This window comes from Micromys minutus (assembly GCF_963924665.1).
Source record: "Micromys minutus genome assembly, chromosome: 16".
In the NCBI taxonomy this organism is placed as follows: Eukaryota; Metazoa; Chordata; class Mammalia; order Rodentia; family Muridae; genus Micromys; species Micromys minutus.
Window position 1 is genome coordinate 52,225,007 of NC_137985.1, and position 22,026 is coordinate 52,247,032.

The window sequence follows — 22,026 nt, forward strand, 5'->3', positions numbered from 1 at the left end:
CTAATGAGACGGGAGTACAGGAAAGCCCCTGGGAATAAAGAAATCCCCACCAGCCAGAGAGAATCCATGCCACTCCACATGGGTCTTATACCTTTCCCAGGTAGGGTCATACTTTCCAGATTCACAAGAACTGGAAACTTCCATCCATTGATTCTCTCATTCTGACTCACTCTGCGGGTGGAGAGAGAGAGACAGAAGAGGCGAGACACAGATCACCCTTAAAAACAAAAGTTTCGGGTCAGAGAAATGGCTCAGTGAGCAAAGGGGCCTGCCACCAAGCCTCACAACCTGAGACCAATTCCCAGAACTCTCATGATGGAAGGAGAAGTCACTCTTGAAGGGTGTCCACCAACCTCTGTGTGGTTCCTGTGGCTCACAAGAGTGTGCACTTATTCATGCACACACACAATAAATAAATGTTATTTTTAAAAAATTGACTCCTTCAGCCCCCATTGAACTAGCATGATCTGACAATTTTAGAAGTTCAGTTGAGTCTGCTTGCAAAAGTGAACAGCTGACCTTGTTCACTCTTGACAGTCCTTTGTAGGAGTGAATAGGGAGGGTCATGGGACCCTCATCTGAGTATGCTTCCACTCTTCCTACCCTCCTCTGTCACCCTCCCAGAATATCTCCATGTCTTCTCATTCTCCTGACCACTTCCTTATTTCCTGTTTGTCCCCACATCTCCTCTGGGCTTGCTTTAGCTTGGACTCCAAAGTGCTCCATGTCCAAAACCCCACCCAGTCTTCTGCTCCATCTCTGCTCTAGAGCCTTCACTTCACTAACTGCAAACATATCCAACCAGAGAGAGGCCACTGTTCCCACACCTGCCCACTCCTCAGAAGGGCCTCTTACCTGAGGCCAAATTCCAACCTCCAGCCCCCAAACCCTGTCCAACCCCCAGGCAGGGCCAGGCCCTTTCCATTGGCTCTATTAGAGCCAGTTCAGGCCACTTACTTACAAGTTTTATGCCCATCAACTCCCAGCCCCACAGGAACCATGTTCAGTTCATCTCCATATGTCTCATCCCTGGTGGTTTTGCATCCTGCTGGGCCCTATATAAATACCCAGATGCAGGGTGGGCCTAGGGGTATAATAAGACACTTCACAAGACCTGAAGATGCCTCTGATGAGGAACAGGAGAAAAACACTAGCACCCTGTCTCTAGAGCCCTACGGAGATTACAGGCATCTGACAGTTATCCAGGGCTCTCCTAAAGCCCAATGGTGAGGGATTAGCTCTGTATACAGTGCTGAACTCTAAAGTTCCAGGGTGGAATACTGGGAGGGCTGGATAAATCCAGGAAATGGTCTCTTTCCCTACTATATCCCCAAGCATCCAGGACTTAAGCCAAGGTAAGTAAACTGAAGGACCAAGGAAGACCGACACCTCTAGCCAGTCCCACCCAGGAGGGCCCTTATGGAGAGATTGGAGCCTCAGGAGTTCGCCATCCTAGAGGAAGGACAACAAGGTCATTCCAAAAAGAAAGTGTCCCCACAGCTGAATGCCAAGAGCAGTTCCATGCCCCCATCCATCCCTAGGTGACTGCCCATAGATCATACCTGACATTCTGGAGGACAGACCTCCAGTTCACGGGAGATGGGCTACAGTCACTGAAGGATGGTGACCCACAGAAGGCAGATAGGGAGTGTGGGAAAATTGGTGTCGTTGATAACCTCTCTTACCAGAGAGCCAAGTAGGTCTAGAGGTGACAGATTTCACCTGAGCTTGGTCTTGTGTGATCTGGAGATGTGTCAATACTGACCATAGGCCAACACCAAAGGAAACCAAGCAGGTTCAGGGGCTGGAACGATTCCTGATGGAACAGCACAGCCAGCTAACAACTCTCAGAGTCTGTTTCCCAAGCTTCCCCCTCCCCTCCTTCCTATCCCTTCCCCAAGGCTGAAGTGCCTCCCTGCTCCTGACCCTCAACACATGGACTTTGAGGTACAAGGACCTGAAGGGAATTCAAGATCACTAACCCTGAACCCCTTTTTACAGAGAGGAAAACCGGAGCTCCGGGAAGGAAAGGCTCAGCAGATCAAACATAGCTGCCAGAGAGTCTGTTCAAAGCAGAGCAAGGATGGAGCTCTCAATCCCACGTGGCCCACCCCCGCATCACCCCACCCCCAGCAGCATCAGTCCGTGAAAACTGTTACTGTCATTTGCCGCCCTCTCCAAGCCCCATCCTTCCCTTCTTCCCGAAACCAGAACATTTGTGCAGAGGTGGGAGCAGGGCAGCGAGTGGGCAGAAGTGATGGTGAAACTCAAGGTACAGGAGAGAAGAAGACTGTGGGCAGTCTCATCACACTGGGCCAGGCAGCCTGGCTGTTGGTACACTGTGCCCCACTATGCTTTGTCCTGGCTCCTAGCTTACCCAACCTCCGGGGCTTGATGCATAGCAGTGAAATACAGAGCTGTCCAAGAGAAAAAGCACCTACTCATGTAAGACCCACTCCTGAGAGGCCAAGGTGCTCCACACCCCCAGATTCTGGTCTCAGGTACGGCTCTCCATGGCTCACGAGAGGTAGTCAGCCTCATATAGCCACTTGCTCAAAACTACAGTTAGACACACAGCAGCAATCTGAGCTCTCCCTGTTTACGAAGGAGTACCACCTCCCACAGCAGCCTCACCACCTTCACCCACGCATGCCTGATGCCACCAAAACAGGCTTTCATGGCAGAGACAGGCCTCTGGTGCCCTCTACTGTTTGGCACTCCTGCACCGTAGCTCAAGGATGGCACCAGGAGCTGGCAGGAGAGACTAGGGGATGCCACCTGTCCTCGTTGGGTTGCCCAGTTCATAACAGCCCCTCCATCCATTTTCCAAGAGGATTCAGAAAAAGAATGACACCTCTGACAGGGGTAGATTGGTAGTGTGTCTTGTTGACAAACAACCCAGAGGAATGGTTTGCACCGGCAAAACCCTGCTAGTGAGTCAGCATGGTAGTGCACATCTGTAATCGCACACTCAGGAGGCTGAGGCAGGAGGATTCCAAGTTCCAGCCAATCTGGGCTGCCTAGGGAGACCCTGTCTCAGAAGAGAGCTGCTAGTAAGACAGGCTCCTCTCCATCACCGACTGTCTCTCTGCAGAGGCTGCCTCCAGTGTCCCCAACTTATAGGTCAAGGTCGGCACTACTCACTAGGACAACAGCCTCCCTAGTTCTGCCCTAGTCAGGGTCCCTAAGAGTCACCGAATGCAGAAGTAAACTAGCTAGATATGTGTGGCTAGGTATGAAGAACCACACATAAAGGCACATGCATGCCTCTCTCTCTCTCTCTCTCTCTCTCTCTCTCTCTCTCTCTCTCTCTCTGTGTGTGTGTGTGTGTGTGTGTGTGTGTGTGTGTGCATGGATACACGTATGAAGAGAAAGAAGGAAGCCGAGAGGGAGAAGGGGAGACTGCCGGGAACTGTCCACTGTCTGCAGAGCTGGCCGCTGCCTGAAGCTTTGAGGATGAGACAATACAGAGGGAGTGCGTGATCAACATGACAGTACATGCAGGCCAAGGTATCTGGGAATTCGGCCCAAGACAAAACTTTAAACTTACTTAAAATAGGATGAGGTGGGATCTGTTGCAATTTTTGTAACTTGAGTGCATGATTCTCAAGCACGAACTTTGTAGATGATGTCACTGTGCCTGCTGCCACTCAAAATAAGCATAGCGTGGTGTGGCAGTGCCTGGGTTGTGGGCAGCATATCCCTGGATTTAAGATCAGCTCAAGACAATGTTTCATCAACCAATATGCCCAAGGGAAGCCAAAGACTGGAGCTCCCCTGCTACAGATCCCAGTCTCTGGTTCAACTTCACATCAGCCCCGAAACACGCCAGATTCCTAGTCACCTAGACAGAAACAAGCAACGGACTCGGTCAATTTAAATGTTAGCCTTGGTCGTAGGCCGGTGTCTGACTAAACCACCAGTCACCACAGCATCAGCAAGTCAACACATGACATTAGCCACCACACTTCTCACGGGCTTTGTGTGTCCCTCAAATATGTGCCTGCAACCACGTTGCCCAAGGTATCAACTCTGCACTCGGTCTCCGAAAACCTTGTGTGTACCACGAATGTCTCTGTTCTTTCATACCTCATAGCCTTCTGTATTTGGGCTTCCCGGTCCAAAGAGTCAGCCTTATCAGGTGCATTGATTGATTACTTATCTTGCTTCTGTGCCTCAACACTTGACAAAAACAACTTAGGGGGAAAGGGTGTGTTCTGGCTCACAGTTTGAGCATGTAGCCTGTTGTGGTGGGGAAGGCATTGTGGTAGGAGCTTGAGGCAGCTGGTCACGTTGTAACCATGGTAGTCAGGAAAAAGATGTGCTGTGCTACTGATGGTTAGCTCACTTCCTCCTTTCCTTGAGAGGAAATGGTGCACCCTGGTTAAGGAGAGTTTTCACACCTCAGATAATCTAGTCTAGAGCATCCCAGGCATGCCTAGAAGCTTGTCCCCTGGGTGACTGTAGACCCTGAATATTGGCATTCAGTATAAGCCATCAGGACTAGGGGGTGGCTCAGTGCATGAATCAATTCAGATGCCCACGTAAAAGCCAAGAAGGCATGGAGGCTCCACCCTGTAATTCTAGCATTTGTAAGGCAGGGGATCTCAGAGCAAGCTGGGAAGCTAGACAAACCCAATCAGAGAGTTCTGGGTTCAGTTGGCAGGCCCTGCCTCAATGAATAAAGTAGAAAGCAATCAAGGAGACACTTCAATCTCCAGCAACCACACATATGTGCTTGTACACATAACACACATGCACACATGCCTACACACATGGGAAACCCATATATACAAGTCTGTCATATATATGACACATACTTATTCATGAAAAAAAATCATACTCATCATCAGACATTATGTTCCTGTCTGGCCGGGTCCAATGGGTGCTGTAGAATGTGATCTTGGAGATGCTAAGCCTAACCTTTGACCTCACCACAATGGAGGGAGGATACCCAGCTGAGCCCATTGGCCCTGCAGCAAGGGTGTGCAGTGCCCACTGTGTGGGCTCAGCGAGGCAGAGCGGACGGAGCTGCGTGGTGCCTGCTGAGAGGGAAGACACTCCATCATTTTCGTAATGATGATTTCATTGCTTTTTTACACACAATTAAAACTCACTAATTCAGACCTATCAGAGAGGGCAGTCAGTGGCTGGAAAGTCCACATTAAGAAATAATTTAAAAATAATGTCATTTTATTACTTTAAAATATATTACTTCATCCAGGCAAATAAAGAGTTGCCCAGTGAGCCCTCAGGGAACTTACGTTAACTAACAAAGAACAATTTGAGGGTAGTCTATCAATTATTAGTGTGGGAAAGGACGTCTCAGCCTGAATATGCATTCAAACTGTGTTTCCCTGCGGATCAGGGGCCTCTCCTATAAACATTATAAATGCAAGTCTTTAAAGGTTTATTTATGTTGTGTGTGTGTGCAGGTGCCTCGGGTGGTCAGAAGAGGACATCAGCTCTGGATCTGGTGTTCAGGGAGAACCGAACTTACTCTTCTGCAAATCAACACGTGTCCTTACCTGCTGAGCCATCTCTCTGGCCACCAGTGCAGTGCATCTTAGTCAGCCAAACACTCCTGCTCACATGGAGAACCCTCAAGGCCTGTCAGGACAGGCCAGCTCAGTCTTGAAGTCATCGGAGTGCGGCTAGGAAGCCTTGCTCGGTTAGATCTGCCTTCTTTCTTGCTCTTAGAAGCCCATTGCAGTGTGGTCCCCTTGACCTGTAGCTTCCGGGACAGGACCTGCTTCCCTCAGAGAATGAAGAAACTACAGCTAGGTTCTGAGGCTCTGGATGCAGCAACTGTGGCCTTAGGCAAGCCACTTACCTTCTCTGAGGTACAGTAAAGTGGAAAGACCTCCCTCACAGGGTGAATGGAACGAAAAGAAAGTTGTCTACAGATAGACTGTGATTTCAAGATAGGAGCCTAAAATTACTTCCAGGGTCATTAACAATGAAAACAACTTGCTTTTCTCAGGAACCACACCAGATTCCCTCCACACCCTCTCCTCTGAGACTCTTTATATATGAGGAAGTTTCCATGGTGGGCAAGGCACGGGGAGTCTGCCTCTTCTTCCAGGTATTCAAGGTGATCGGCTCTTCAGAGAAGCACAGGCCTAGAATTAGTACACCCCCCAAGCAAAGGCCTTCCCTGAGGCAAGGTTTGTGGTAAATCCAGGATTACCGAGGGAGAGAGCCCCGTCCATGGAGGAGGCTATCCCAGGAGTCTAGGGAGTCTAGGATGTGACATCTCTTCTTTCTCGCTCTGTCTTCTGTTTTCCTCGTGTTCTCGGGTGCGCCAGTACGCATGGAGGCCAAAGTCAATATCAGAAGTCCTCTAGCATATTTGTGTGTTTATTTATTTGTTATTTGTTTAGGACAAAACCTCTCCCGAAAACAGCTAATTCAGCAAGACCAGATGGCTAACAAGTCTCAGATACCTCCTGTCTCAGTTTCCCAAGTGCCGGGATCACAGGTGTGCCCGACTGTCACGTGGTGCCGGGGACCCCAACTCAGGCCCTCACGCTTGCCTGGCAAGTACTTCCCCTGAGCTCCCACCCCAGCCCTTGGCATCGTCTCTTACAGAGCAGTTGGCACTGTCCAGGGCTGAGCTTTGTCATGTCCTGTGTATCTTCAGGACATCCAGCCCAGAGGACTCCACAATTACATCCCATCCCCAGGTCTCAAGGGCAGGGGGCTTAGTCCTAGAAGGCAAGACTTGTTCGAGGTCACAAAGCTGGGGCAAGCACAGCTCGTCAGACTCTAAGAGATGTTCTTTCCCAGTGCAGCCCACGCAGAAACCAGTCAGTTTGCAGATGACGAAGACCATGATTCCTATTCCCAACAAAGCACTGAGTGCACAGAGTAGACAGGGTGAAGAAGAATTCTCCCACGGGGAAGATACACGGTGACTACTTACCCTGCCAGATGGCCGCACTACTAACCAGTCCCATAAATGGAGAAGAGCTATTTTAAGAGGACAGCCCTAGGGACTGGTGATATTGTCAAGTCCCCTAGGAAGCCTCTTTGTCCTGCTCCAAAAAGAGTAAGACAGGACAGTGGAAAAACTGGCCCTACAACACTTGAATGGGTTCACTTGAACCAGCTGTTTGAGTTTCTTTATCAGTGACCCAGCAAAGGAAAGAAGGGAGAGTTTGTTTTGGCTCACAGTTTGGGAGCTCATATAGCAGGGAAGGAATAGCCACAAAGGCTTGAGGCAGAGATAGATAGATAGATAGATAGATAGATAGATAGATAGATAGATACATACATACATACATACATACATACATACATACATGGTAGATGGATGATAGATAGATAGATAGATAGATACATATATACATACATACATGCATGCATGCATACATACATAGATGATAGATAGATGATAGATATAGATGATAGGCAGACAGACAGATAACACACACACACACACACACACACACACACACACACACACACACTCCTAAGCACAACCATGGTGTATTTTTGTCTACCCTTTGTGGTCCCCTCTCTCTTCTTCCCCTTTTTCCCCCTTGGTTGTTGAGCTCCACTGAACTCATGTTCCTTGAGGCTGGCACAAGTTTCCAAGTTCAAACTTCTTAAGAAATGAAGATTCATTTTGATTATGTGGCTGGTTTTTCAGAGCAACAAGACCATGAGTTGTTCCAAGGACAGGACAGAACTGTGTCACACTGGCCTTTCTGCGACTCCTAAAATAATCACTTACAGTAGTAATTATCCCGTGGCCACTAAGAGGATTTTCATGAACCTGATATGCCAGCAAAAGGTACAATTTATTGACTAATCCATCCTGTGGACTTATTCTCTGATTTTAAGATGAAATGTCTCCATCTGGGGCCAGAAACCATGTCTCAGTGGTTAAGAGCTCTGGCTGCTCTTGCAGTGGGTTTTGGCTTGACCCCCGGCATCTGCTGGTAGCTCACAACCGTATGTAACTCCAGTTCCAGGGGACCTGGTACCTTCCAGCCTCCGAGGGCACCAGCCACCCTTGTGATGGACAGACACACAAGCAAAACAGTTATACACAGGAAACATAAGTAAAAAAAAGTTTAAATATTCATTTTTAAAACTTGATTAACACTGAGTCGAATATTTTAAGCAAGAACTAAATTATAATTATATTCATATGAAATGAACAGTTCATGCAAGTTTGGTGTATGTTTTTTGCTTGTTTGGTTGGTCAGTTCGGATTTTTGAGGCAGAGTCTCACTGCACCATCCTGACTATATTTGAACTTTGCCTCTTGCCTCTTGAGTGTGAAAACTAAAGGTGTGTGCCACAACACCTGTCTGCTAAGTTTTAAACAAAAGTGAACAACAGCAGTCACCGAAAATGACCTCCTTGTGACTGGCTGGCATTTCTTTATAATCCCTGCTGCCTTAGTCAGGGTTTCTATTCCTGCATAAACATCATGACCAAGAAGCAAGGTGGGGGAAAGGGTTTATTCAGCTTACACTTCCACATGCTGTTCATCACCAGAGGAAGTCAGGACTGAAACCCAAGCAGGTCAGGAAGCAGGAGCTGATGCAGAGGCCATGGAGGGATGTTACTTACTGGCTTGTTTCCCCTGGCTTGCTCAGCCTGCTTTCTTATAGAGCCCAGGTCTACCAGCCCAGGGATGGCACCACCCACAATGGGCTGGACCCTCCCCCTTGATCACTAGTTGAGAAAATGCCTTACAGCTGATCTCATGGAGGCATTTCCTCACCTGAGGCTCCTTTCTCTGTGATAACTCCAGCTTGTGTCAAGTTGACACAAAACCAGCCAGTACACCTGCTTTCAGGGTTCATTTTCAAACTACTTGTGTGGTGTGCCGTTTGCTACAGAGCACTGGTCAGAGGGTCTGCAGACGCCTGCGCTGGCCTGAGCCTCGCATGCTGACAGTGTCTTGTAAGTGCTGTGAAGCTCTGCAGCTCCACAGTGCGTTTCCTCTTTGTCTTTGGGGGAAGAGTTTTCTCTCAAACTTTCAAAGCTGTCAGGATCCACTGGCAATTAAAGCAGAACAATTTTGGTCACATGTATTTATTAAGGTTATTTTATTACTTTCAGTGATACATATTTTGGGGGTAGGCCTGGGTGGGTGCTCATCTGGATTTCCAGCCAGTTGTGAGCCACCTAACATGGGTGCTGGGAATGGAACTCAGGCCCCCTACAAGGACAGTACACGTTCTTCTTAACCACCGAGCCATCGCTCCAGCCCAGATGTTTTATTTTTTAATAAAGATTCTAAAATAAAGATTCTAACTATGGCCTGCACTAGGAAAAGCCCTCCCTAGTGCCCAGCCTTAGCACACTGGTCCCGGTGCCTTAAATGAAACTAAATGGCATCAGAGAAAAAACTGGGCATCTTTTCTCATGGCACCAAGCACTGCATTGAGCTCTCCAAACCCCCTCAGTCCCCCAGCCAGCACCGTGACACCAGCTATCGTGTTCCATCTTGTAAGGCTATGAGATATTCACTTAGGGATATCTCAAGACCTCACAGAAGAAGAAACAAGATGTAGAAGTAATGATTCACCCCTGGCACGTCTGAAGTCCAGGATTCTTGACAGCAGCAGACACACCCAGCCTTGCAGGTGTCAGTGGCAAGATGGTTCAGCTGCCGTCAGGACATCCCGCTCCCATGGTGCCCGGGCCATGGGGAGGGCCCTATGCCTCCTGCGAGTCTCCATTTCTGTCCCAGTTCCTCTCTAAAGACCCCGTGTGACCAGTCTTGAGATTTCCCTGGTGCTCCAAGATGCCTGGGTCCCTCAGCAGAGAGGTCTCTGTGCCCATAGCTCATTCGTAAATAAGTTAGTACAGCCTACCCAGCTCCGTGCTAGGGATGGGGGACATCAAGAACCTGCCTTAACATTTTAACTACTTTTAGTAATTAATACCCTAGAGAGGTACCTTTATCACCTTCCGCAAGGTTCAGGGAACACCTCGGAAGAGAAGAATGTAAGAGCCAGAGAATGGTTCGTGAGCACCGTCCCACTCCCACCCCTCCCTGAGAATCTATAGGCAGTTAGTGGTGACTGGAAAAGGGAACATATGAACATGTACACACACATACATACACACACATGCATGCATGCATATATTCATACACACACAAGCATTCACAGGAACATGCATGTACATACACGTACATGCATGCACACATACCTACATTCATGCACACATACATGCATACATGCAAGCATTCACAGGAACATGCACATACATACACAATCATGCATGCACACATACCTACATTCATGCACACATACATGCACACATGCAAGCATTCACAGGAACATGCACACACATACACACACATGGAAAAGGAAGGAAACTAGTAGTGAAGAAGTGGGTCGGTGGAGGAGGAGACAGGAAGGAAATAGGAATGAACGCCATCAAAGTACATTACACACACGTATGAAAGTCCCATCATGAAACCCATTATGATATAATCTATACACACCAATTAAAAGACATAAAAGTGAGTCTCCTGAAAGAAGGGGCAGAATTAGTTGTAAGGCTAATTCTTTCCTATTCTGGAAAGAGCGGAGCTCTACACATACAGATGGGACCACGTGCTTTTCCAGTTCGAATCCCAGCACCGCCAGCCCCCACTGCAGGAGATGGTGTGGTATACCCAGTTCCCTAAGCCTTAGCTTTGCTTCACAACATGAGAATGCCAGCACTCACCTCTACCCTCTGCAGAGGGTTCTTTAAGGATAAAATGAGCCAATGTATAACAAAAGGCTTTGTGGGCTGTGTAAATGTTAGGTCGTTCTTTCAATAAACATTTATTAAGCATGTACTCTGAGCTGAAGCCTGGGCTAGGCATGAGGGCCTCTTAGATGCACAGAACATAAAATGAACCTCTGCAGTGAATAATTTAGCTACATTTAGTACATTTGCAATGCTGCCTAGCCAATGCCTCTATTGGGCTCCAAAAGATTTTCCCATCCCCAAGGACCAAGGAAAAGCTGGTCCCATTAAACTGTCACTCTTAAATATTTTATTATGTTTATTTAGTGTGTGTGTGTATGTGTGTGTGTGTGTGTACACTCACATGGGAGATCAGAGGATAACTAGGGGAAGTTGGCTCCCTTCTCCCATCAAACTCCGATGACCAGGCTTGGCAACAAACGCCTTTAACCACTGAAGCATCTCACCAACCTCCACTGTTCTCATTTTAGGAAACGTATCTTGCTCTTCTGTTTTTCTGGCCCTAGTAGAGTCCCACCATTCCCCTGGTCACTTATGCCTCCAAGCCAGCTCCCAGATCCAACCTCAAATTTTATGAGGTCAAATCTTGGCTACTCTGCCAGCCCAAGAGATGCCAAAGCCCATGCCTGCCATTTTTAATGACCCCCAAGCCAGATGAGCAGGTAAATGGCTGTGTGTTTCAGTAAATTACCTTTCATAAAGAGAGCATCATATTTATGATGTGTCCTTCGCTCCTGGAATCAGTTCCTATATGACAATACCATGTCTTCCCAACAGCCTGTGCACTTGGCTAATGTCCTTCTTGTCAAGCTGGGGACTGTCAGGTGCTGGGAAAGTGGGGACGTTTGGGCAAATATTAGACTTGGCCACACTCACTGTCCATGTCAGGAACCCAATTGGTGTTATTGATTGACAGATTCGGGGACCAACTGTTTAGAAAGCTGAGCCCCCTCGGATTGGACTAGGTGTTTCGGCAAACAGCCCTAATGCTGGGCAAACAGGCCTGTTGGAAGGAGTAGCCCGCGTGTTAGCAGAGCAAACCGAGGGCTGAGCAAACAGCTTAAAAGAATGTGACCACCTCCACGTAAACTCAGCCGAGGTATTGATCCCACTGGAGGCAGGAGAGGGGCCGAGTGGGGAACAGAGAGATACAGACCCAGGCAGAATGTAAATGTTATCTTTAAGCTTCGGCTGTCAGGGCCCTAATGGGCATCTGTCTGGTATTTGTCTTCTTGCAAATCTTTAAATCCAGGTCGGGGCCAGCATAGAATTTAATAACAACTTTTCTGAGAGATGGGGGCTTGGGACTCACTTCTTTCCTCAGAAGCCCACAGAGCCTTTCTGTTTATCCTGGAGGCAACTGCCCCAAGTGGGAAATATTTAGGTGGGAATTTCTGAACAGGCAAGAAGGCTTCAGGAAAGGAGAAAAGAACTCCAGCATAAGTCGCTCCTTTCTCTCTGCCTCCTGTGTGGTGTGTGTGTGTATGTGTGTGAGTGTGTATGTGTGTATGTATGTGTATGTATGTATGTATGTATGTGTGTAAATGTGTGAGTGTGTGTGAGCGTATGTGTGTATGTATGTGTGTCTATGTGTGTCTATGTGTGTATGTGTGTGTATGTGTGTATGTATGTGTATGTGTGTATGTGTGTGTGTATATGTGTGTGTATGCGTATGTATGTGTGTATGTATGTGTATGTGTGTGTGAGTGTGTGTGAGTGTGTGTATGTGTGAGTGTGTATATCTGTGTGTGTATGTGTGTATGTATGTGTATGTGTGTGTATGTATATGTGAGTGTATGTATGTGTGTATGTGTGTATGTGTGTGTGCATGTGTATGTGTGTACCTGCACATACATGGAAGCCAGAGATCGACATCTGAGCATCTTCTTCCATCATGCTGCTCCTTATCTTTTTGAAGCAGAGTCTCTCTCGAAACCTGCATCTCACTGAATAGCCGGAGCAGCTGTCCACGATGCTCCTCCTGTCTTTGCCTCTCAGTGCTGGACCACAGGTGTGCATTCCCATGCCTGTCTTTCCCATGATTTCTGCATACGTGAACTCATGTCCTCATTCTTGTTCAGCATCACCCACTGAGCCATCCTCCCAGCCCTACAAACTTGTTTCTGCTGACCCCTTAGTTGCACACACTTTGAGAGCCCTGGGCTCTGGCCAGCTGAACCTGGCCTCTCTGAGCCTTAGCTTCTGTTTGGAATGTCCCTACAAGGGACACTGGAGCTCAGGCCAGACACATCCCTACGCAGGCAGAAGCACTGGACATAGCCAGCAAGCAGGTCTTTCAAGCTTCCTCCATGACTGAGCACTGAGACGGGCTCCTCCTGAACCACTTCCCCAATTACAGAGAGGCTAATGTATGGGTCCATATATGGACTGGATTATCGGGAGCTCAGAGACAGAAAAAAACTGTTTCAATGTCATAAGAGAACACCAGCTACACAAGTGATCTGTGACGATACAGATGAGATGTCACTGGGCTCCTAAAGCAAGAGCACAGCAGGTTTTCTGAGCCCACAGGTGAGGAGTTGGCTCTGTTGGTAACGTACCTGCCTCGAAAGCACAGGACCCGGGTTCAATCCCAAGAATCAAGGCAAGGAGCTAAGAATGGTGGTGCCCATTTGTAATCCCAACCCTGGGGGGGGCAGACACGGGTATGTCCCTGGGGCTCACTAGGCCAACCCTGGGGGGGCAGACACGGGTATGTCCCTGGGGCTCACTAGGCCAACCCTGGGGCGGGGCAGACATGGGTATATCCCTGGGGCTCACTAGGCCAACCCTGGGGGGGCAGACATGAGTATGTCCCTGGGGCTCACTAGGCCAACCCTGGGGGGGGGCAGACATGGGTATATCCCTGGGGCTCACTAGGCCAACCCTGGGGGGGCAGACATGGGTATATCCCTGGGGCTCACTAGGCCAACCCTGGGGTGGCAGACACGGGTATATCCCTGGGGCTCACTAGGCCAACCCTGGGGGGGCAGACATGGGTATGTCCCTGGGGCTCACTAGGCCAACCCTGGGGGGCAGACACGGGTATATCCCTGGGGCTCACTAGGCCAACCCTGGGGGGGGGCAGACATGGGTATGTCCCTGGGGCTCACTAGGCCAACCCTGGGGGGGCAGACATGGGTATGTCCCTGGGGTTCACTAGGCCAACCCTGGGGGGGGGCAGACACGGGTATGTCCCTGGGGCTCACTAGGCCAAGCCCAGCTTATTCAATGAACTCCAGACAAATGAGAGAACCTTGTCTCAAAATAATAGACAGCATACCTGAGTAACAATACCTGAGGTTGTCCGCTAGCCTCCATGTGCACACACAGAAACACTCCCACACATACACATACACACACGCGCGCGCGCACACACACAGGGGAGCACAGGGGAGTCGATGGTGATCCAATGATTTCCTCTAATCAAAGCCTTAGTAGTTAGGAATTTTCTTTTTAAATTTTAAAAAATTGATTTGTGTGTGTGTCTGTCTGTGTATCTGTGTGTGTGTGTGTGTGTGTGTGTGTGTGTGCAATGCCTGTAGAAGCCAGAAGAGTGTAAGATCTTCCAAAGCTAGGTCTGCACACAGTTGTGAACCACCCAGTGTGGGTGTTGAGAACTAAACTTGGGTCCTCTGGAAGGGTAACAAGTGTTGTCCGCCACTGAGCCATCTCTCCAGCCCACCTAAGGCTCTGCAGTGATCAGAAATAAGAAGTAGGCATTACAGGAACCGCAGCTGCCCAGCCAAGTCTGACCCAGGCAGGAACTGTGGACGGCGTATCAACGGACCTCCTCACACCAATCTCAGTCTTGCCCAAGAGCTGGAGCAGAATGCACCACTCTGTCCACACACTCCTGGACGGGCAGGTCTGGGTTGTGTGACGACACCGTGAAGGTCAGCACAATGGCGGAGCAGTCGGCGTTCACAGGAAGGAATGTGCTCTCTACACTGACCAAGTCCACTGGGCAAAGGCCAGAGGCTCAGCTATCCACATGCTGTTTACTCCAGCAAGAGGGCTATCATCCTCTGGAGCTGGAGTTAAAAACACGTGTGACCTGCCCTGAGGTTCTGGGAACCAAACCTGAGTCTCCTGCAAGGACAGCCACAGGACTCTTAGCCGAAGAACCATCTTTCCAGTCTCTAAAATGGAAATAAAATCACTGCTGTGTCAAGGCCAAGGAAGGGTGCCCCACTGCAGAAATGAATGAATATATAAACGCAGGGCCTGCCAGCACCATGTGACCCTTCCTGCTCACCTCAGAGTGTAGCGTTCAGTCTCCCTTTTGTTACGCAAAGGCCCCGTTTGGGTAAAACTGAGGGGTTTCTGGTTTGGGGAAGGATTAGTTTCCAGCATCTGGAAGCCCAGTGAGCTTACATTTGGGAAAGGTCCCAGAGTAGATAAGATAGGAGTAAAGAAGCTCCCCTGTGGAGCACTGCATCCCAGAGATCCCTTCTCAAAGGTGTGATGTGACACACACGCACGCACAACCATACACACATGCACATACATGCACACACAAGCACACACAGTAACACACACATGCATACACACACTCACGAGAGCCAAGTAGCAGGCAGTGACAGGACCAAGCCAGATTCCACTGTTCTACTGTGTCCCAGCATGCACCACACTCCTGCTTCTAAAAGTGTAGGTCCTCAAGCAAGGAAAGCTGTTCCCACCCTCATTTGCACACTCTCAGCCCACATCACCCGCACGGTAGCCAAGAGGAAAGACAATCTCTGCATGCCCTGCTGGGCGGGCTGTTCCGAGGCAGGGATGCTCCCACACCTGAAAGCACTTGGTTTAAAGGGATGCAGCAGCCAATGAGAATGATACGGTCTACACACCAGTGGGTGCTGACGAATCACTGAGGAGGCAGAGTGACGCCCAGAATGGCCAATGAATGAGTCACTCTGCAAAATGCAACCTGGGGCTGGGAGGAGGGGGCCCAATGGCTAAGTGTTTGCCAAGCAAACGTTTGGATCCCTGCAATCCAGAAGAGCTGGGTACAGTTGGAAGCTCGCCTGTACCTTCAACTTCAGAAGGCAGAGTCAGGGAATCCACAGAGTAAGCTGGCTACAGAGACTAGCCACCGGTCACACTGAGCTCTGGGCTCAACGGAGAGAGCCTGCCTCAGTGAATGAGGTAGAAGAGCAAAGGAGATGGCCCCGGGCATCACCCTTGGGCTTCCACATGCACAAGCACACACATGTTCATACATGCTTCGCACACACAGGAAAAGGAACAAATTTTTTCTTTTGTAAAAACTGCCTTTCCTGGGGCTGGAGAGATGGCTCAGTGGTTAGAGCACTGACTGCCCTTCCAAAGGATGTGGATTTGATTCCCAGAACCAACATGGCGGCTCACAACCATTCTTGTCTCCAGGGAGTCTGACACAGTCTTCTGGCTCTAAGGACTCCAGGCATGCACACAAATACACGAAGGCAAGCAGAACACAGAAAGTAAGAACAGATCATCTTTTACGTTTTTGTTTTTTTTTTTTTTAATAAGCGTAGGCACATACAAGATGTGATCTTAAAAATGAGCAAAGTTGGCCACAGCCCGTGCCAGCGTCACACGTGTGGCCTGCCTCGGGGGTCCCTGCCTGGCCTAATGTTCTCCCGTTGTTCTCTTGGAACTCAGACTAACTTTTAAACGGAGGCCCAACATTTCCCTTTTGCCTAGGGATCTGCGAACAGCATCACTAGTCTTGTGCCAAACTGTTAGAGACAAAACTGATATGACACTGTTGGAACCAGAGATGGGGATTCATACACCATGTCCCCTTGGCCCTTGTTTGGGTTAAAATGGCCATTAGCTTTATAATGCTGAACCAAACTGAATTCCGAGCTGTGCAAATTGGCTTGTTTGTTTGTGGGAAAGAGTTTTGTTGGGTTAATGAGGGGCCGGGGAGGCGGCTCAGGTCAGCAAAGCGCTTGCTGCACAAATCTGAAGACCTGAGTTCAATCCCCAGCACCCGCATAAAAAAGCCAGGAATGCTGGGGTACACTTGCAATCCCAGTACTGGGGAGGTGAGACAGGGGCTCACTGGAGAGAACATGTAGCCAAATCCTAGGGTCCCAGGTAAAATGAAAGATAGATACTATTCTGAGGAAAGGAGGTAGACATTCCCTGACAACTGACTAGGACATGCATCTGCACACACACACACAACTTTGTGAGTAAGTACAACTAAGCCAGCCTTTCTCTTCCCTGACCACATTCTGACAGGAAACACCCTCCTTGCCTGCTGCCTCTGCAGTCAGAAGCCAAAGTGAGGGGCTGGTCCCACCAAAGTGAGGGGCTGGTCCTGCCAAAGTGAGGGGCTGGTCCCACCCTTGCTTGACAGTCCAAGTTCTAACCGGTTTCCTCTGCTGTAAAATGAGAGGAGATGAAGGTCTGGGCCCAGGAGGAACTATGTCGGCCTCACCCTGCCTGCTCCTCAGACAGCGTATGTGGCTCCTGGCTCTGGGATTGGGATGTCCAGAGACATGATTCTAACATCTATTTGCTTAGGGGGCAGCGGGGCATCTTCTTGCTGCCTTGTATAGCAAGGCCAAGCAAGGGTGCAAGCTTTGCTCTCTCCTGTGCTTCCCATGCATCAGACTGGGCATAGTTTTTACAATTCTGAGCTAAACTGAGTCTGAATTGTGGAATGTGGCCTGTGTGTACAAAAGTTTTGTTACATGAGAAGTTCGTCCTAGGGCTAGAAAAATGGCCCAGTCAACAATGACTAATGTCACCACCGAGGCCCCAAGCCTCGTGACCTCATCTAACCCAATTATGTCAAAAAGGCCTCACCTCCACTGACCACTGCTGCATGAATTAAGGATAGTTTCCAACGCGCAGAGTACACATGCAGACCAAAGCATACGTTCGTGGCAAACCTTGTACTGAAAGCTCTAGTCGAGTAAAATTATCTCCGGAACTACCGGGCTTGCCCCGAGCATCCCGCACACTTTGAGCTTATGCCTCCATAGCTGACACTGTCTGGGAGGATTTGCCAGTGATCAGGCTGACAACCAGACGTGAGGGAATGCAGAGGTGGCTCAGTGGCCAAGAGGACCCCCATTTGAGTGCCAGCACCTGCATCAAACCACTCCCGATGACCTTTATCACCAACTCCAGAGGATCCCACGCCCCCTCTGGCCTCCAAAGGCATTGGCACATGTCCAGCATACACACATGTATACATAAATCAAAATTAATTTACAAAACTGATCTTGGGGCTGGAGAGATGGCTCAGCAGTTAAGAGCACTGGCTGTTTTTCCAGAGGTCCTGAGTAGCCACGTGGTGGCTCAAAGGAGACCTGAGTCCCTGTTAATGATATGTACAAAGACAGAATACACACACACACACACACACACACACACACACACACACATTATATATTATATATAAAATACATGAACAAATAAATCTTAAATATATATATTCCTTAATGGATTTCAGAGCTCTTCCTCCACATAAATTGTCACAAATATCTAGAAGGTCCCGGTCAAAGTGTTCACAGATCATAGGTTTATGTGGGCCGGAAAGATGGCTCAGCAGACTAAGGTGCCTGCAACCAAGCCTGCTGACCTGTCCCATCCCTAGGCATCCACAGGGTAGAAGAAGGGAACTGAGTCTCTCAAATGTCCTCTGGCCTCTGTTCATAGGTACAGACACAAAATAAATGAATAAAAAATGCTCTGTGTGTGTGAAAAACTGTAAAAAAAACTAGACTTGGCTATGTCTTGGTTCTTAAAGAAAGTTCCTAAATGTAGATGATCTTTTGTGACCCCCAAAATATATGTCATCTTCTACCCCATTTGTCATCAGCTTGATAACCCGGGTTTCAGGGGCTGGAGAGACAGTTCAGTGGTTAAGAAGTTTTCCTGCTCTTCCAGGGGATTGCCCCTGCACCATGGCAAACATCTTTAAATACAACCACATCCTCATTTAATATAATTTACCAGTAACCCTGAGTCAGGTTGCAATCAGCATAATGCCATTTACCTACTAGATTTTTAAGTAAACATTCTTTCACATTGGTTATGGTCAGTTGCGAGGGGTGTTAATTTTGAAAGCCATGTGTTTTAAACGTCTTCCGAGCCACAGTCCCTCTTCTGGGTCCTGAGGAAGCTGTGGTTCTCGGTTAGTGAGTCACAGCACAGGACTATTTCCCTTCCAGTTCAGCAAGACTGTCTATTTAAAGGCTAGTTCAGACTAGAGAAAGACGGGAGAGGTGGAAGAGTCAAGTGCAGATTACAGAAAATTGAACTTTGATTATTGTCAGGACTGCCAGGTTAACAAGGTGTTATCTAACAAGACCTTAGGGGGCACCTTGGCTGGTTAGGACAGGATTGTTGTATAATTAGCTTATCAACTCTGTGTATGTAAATGAAGGCTTTTAAAGTCCTTGAAACCTGCTTTTTGCTCTTGAGTAATTTAACTGTCTCCTCTGGATGCTCTCCATTGATTCTCTCCATCTTGGACACTTCCCTCGAAACTGAGCATTTATGGGGGTCCAGCTTTGCTTCTGCATAGGACTGTGCCCAGGGATTGAGGTGTGAGCAAGAGCCAGTCCCTGACCTCTGCCTGGCAAACTTCTAACCAGGAACCAGCAAGCTTTTTGTGCAAAAGACTAGCTCACTAACTTTCGACTTAGCATCTTTGATGCCACAACCCAGCTCTGACCATTTGAACACAAAACGACTCCAGGTGATGTACGAGCCACCAAGGGTAGCCACATCTTGATAAAAACCTTGCTGCGAAAGGCTGTGGTTGCAACTCAGATGGTCAGGCACTTGCCTCGTATGCATGAGGTCCTAGGTTTGATCCCCAGGTATGATGGCAAACCTCAGGACTCAGGACCCAAGAGGTAGAAGGCAGGAGGAGCAGGAGCTCAAAGTCATCCTCATCTACATAGGGAGTTCCAGGCCAGCTGGAAGTATATGAGACCCTGTATCAAAAACAAATGAAGGAACAGTGAGATGTCTCAGCGGGGAAAGACATCATCTACTGCCGAACCTGAGCGCCTGACTCCCACATGAACACTGTGGCATGTGTGCCTGCACACACACACACACACACACACACACACACACACACACACACATGCACACACACACATGCACACACACACATGCACACACATGCACACACACACATGCACACACACACATGCACACACACACGCACACACACACACACGCACACACACACACATGCACACACACACACACACGCACGCACGAGCACACACAAGATGTAAAAGTATATTAGCTATATTAGCTCTAATGAGGCAGACATAAAGAATTACTGTGGAAGAGAGAAGCTGGACAGGTGCAGTCAGGGAAATGCTATCACAGTGTCAGATCCGAATGGACAAGCCCGTGGTACCCAGTGCAGCATGGTACTTGGGATATAAGTGCCTGCAGACACAGCCCCTTGGCCAGTTCCTTGTGGTTCTATGAGAGCTTTTCTTACCTACTCCTCTTCTTCAGACACTTAGGGATCTAAGGCCTGGTGTCTTCAGTATCCCTCACAAGAATTAGGTGAATTTTGTGTGGTACCACCGTCTCACCTGCAGACTCAGATTTGCAGAAGTCAGAATCCTGTCAAATAAGGTTGGCATGAGAATCCAAGTGAAGGCCAGCAAGATGGCTCCGTGGAAAGGCAATGAAAAGGCAGGGAGACAGAGAAGATATTCTTCATTGAGAGCTTCTGAGGTGAGCATTCCGACACTCAGGGAGGCCATCTGTAAAGAGTACACAGGGTTGTGGATAGGTGAATGTATATGTTCATGTGTGTTTGTGAACATGCATGTGGAGTCAGAAAACAGCCTTCAGATGCTATACCTCAAGAATCTTCCAGAACAGTGTCTTTCAAGTAGGGTTGCTAGAAAATGTCTACTGAAGTTCCAAAGTATCTGCCCTCATGCCCCCATGACTGGGGTTATAAATACATGGCCCTGTGGCTGATTTTTACATGAGATATGAGGATCAAACTTAGGTCCTCACACCTGTGAGACAAACACTTAAGCACTGAGCTTTCTCCCCAGCCCTTAAAAGCTTCCTTTTAAGAGGTGCTAAATCATGGGTGGGGCAGACTCTAGCCATCAGACATCAGAGGAAGGAGGCCAGGCATAGAGGAAGAGTCTGAGGCTCCTGATGTGGACTGGTTTCTCATCTAGGAAGGTTTAAAAGCCCAAGATTGGCATCCATCTGACCTCCTCATGAAGATCCTTTGGAGCCCGTGCCTGAGGTGAGAGGAAGACAGAACAGGGGTATTATTGCTAATGCTCGCTCGGTTGGTAGCATCCCCATTGAAAGAGGCTCCTGGGATCCAGCTCCTTCTGTGTGGAGCCTGTTACCTTCGCTGCCCACGATCCTTAACTATGGGGCAATCGTGTCTGTAGAGAGGAAATACTCTCACTAGATGGGTTGATTACCTTTAAGTTGCTATGATAAAGCACCATGACCAAGGCAATTCACAGAAGAGTTGAGTCAGGACTTGTGGTTCCAGACGTATAGGGTTCCATGATGGCAGAGCAGAGGGGGCAGGTAGACGTGGCATCTGGAGCAGCAGCTGACAGCCCACATCTGCATCATCTGCAAGCAAGAAGTAGACCATACTTGAAACCTCAATGCGACCCCCCCATAGTGACACACTCGCTCCAGCAAGGCCACACCTCCTAAGCTTCTCCAAACAGCCACCAACTGGACACAGAGTATTCAAATGTCCACAGACATCTCTCATTCAGCCACCCCAGGCCACCTTAAAAACAAGTCGCCAAGCTAGAGGCCAGGATGAGTGTGGCCTAAAGCCCATACCCTGGCCCCTGTCACATCAGAAAGCTGAAGAGTTTAATGGATGCTTAAGAGGGAGATACTCAGAGGCTGGGGGGCTTCAGCTAACTTAGTGTTCTACAATATCTTGGGTGATAAAAATCATTATTGCACCCAGCCTTTCTGAGTTTCCATCTCTCCTCCTACCATAGAACACAGAATGTCTGACTGTTCGAATACCCCAGGAGGGAGGGAGTAGGGAAAGCCCATTTGTGAATCCTCATAGGATTTGACTGGGAAGACTTTAAAGCACTTTCCTCTTCACAGTCTCCCGTACTTCTCGGACCTCAAGTCCTTCCCCTGAGGTCAAAGAGCTTCCTCCACTATTTTATGGTCTCTGGGGTCTCCCAGCTTCAACCTGTATAAGCTGACCCCAGCTTTGCCCCTCCCCTGAGGTACTACTTTGGATTCTGACCCTCTCATCCTAATTTAGACAAGCTGACTCTACCTGCCCACCCC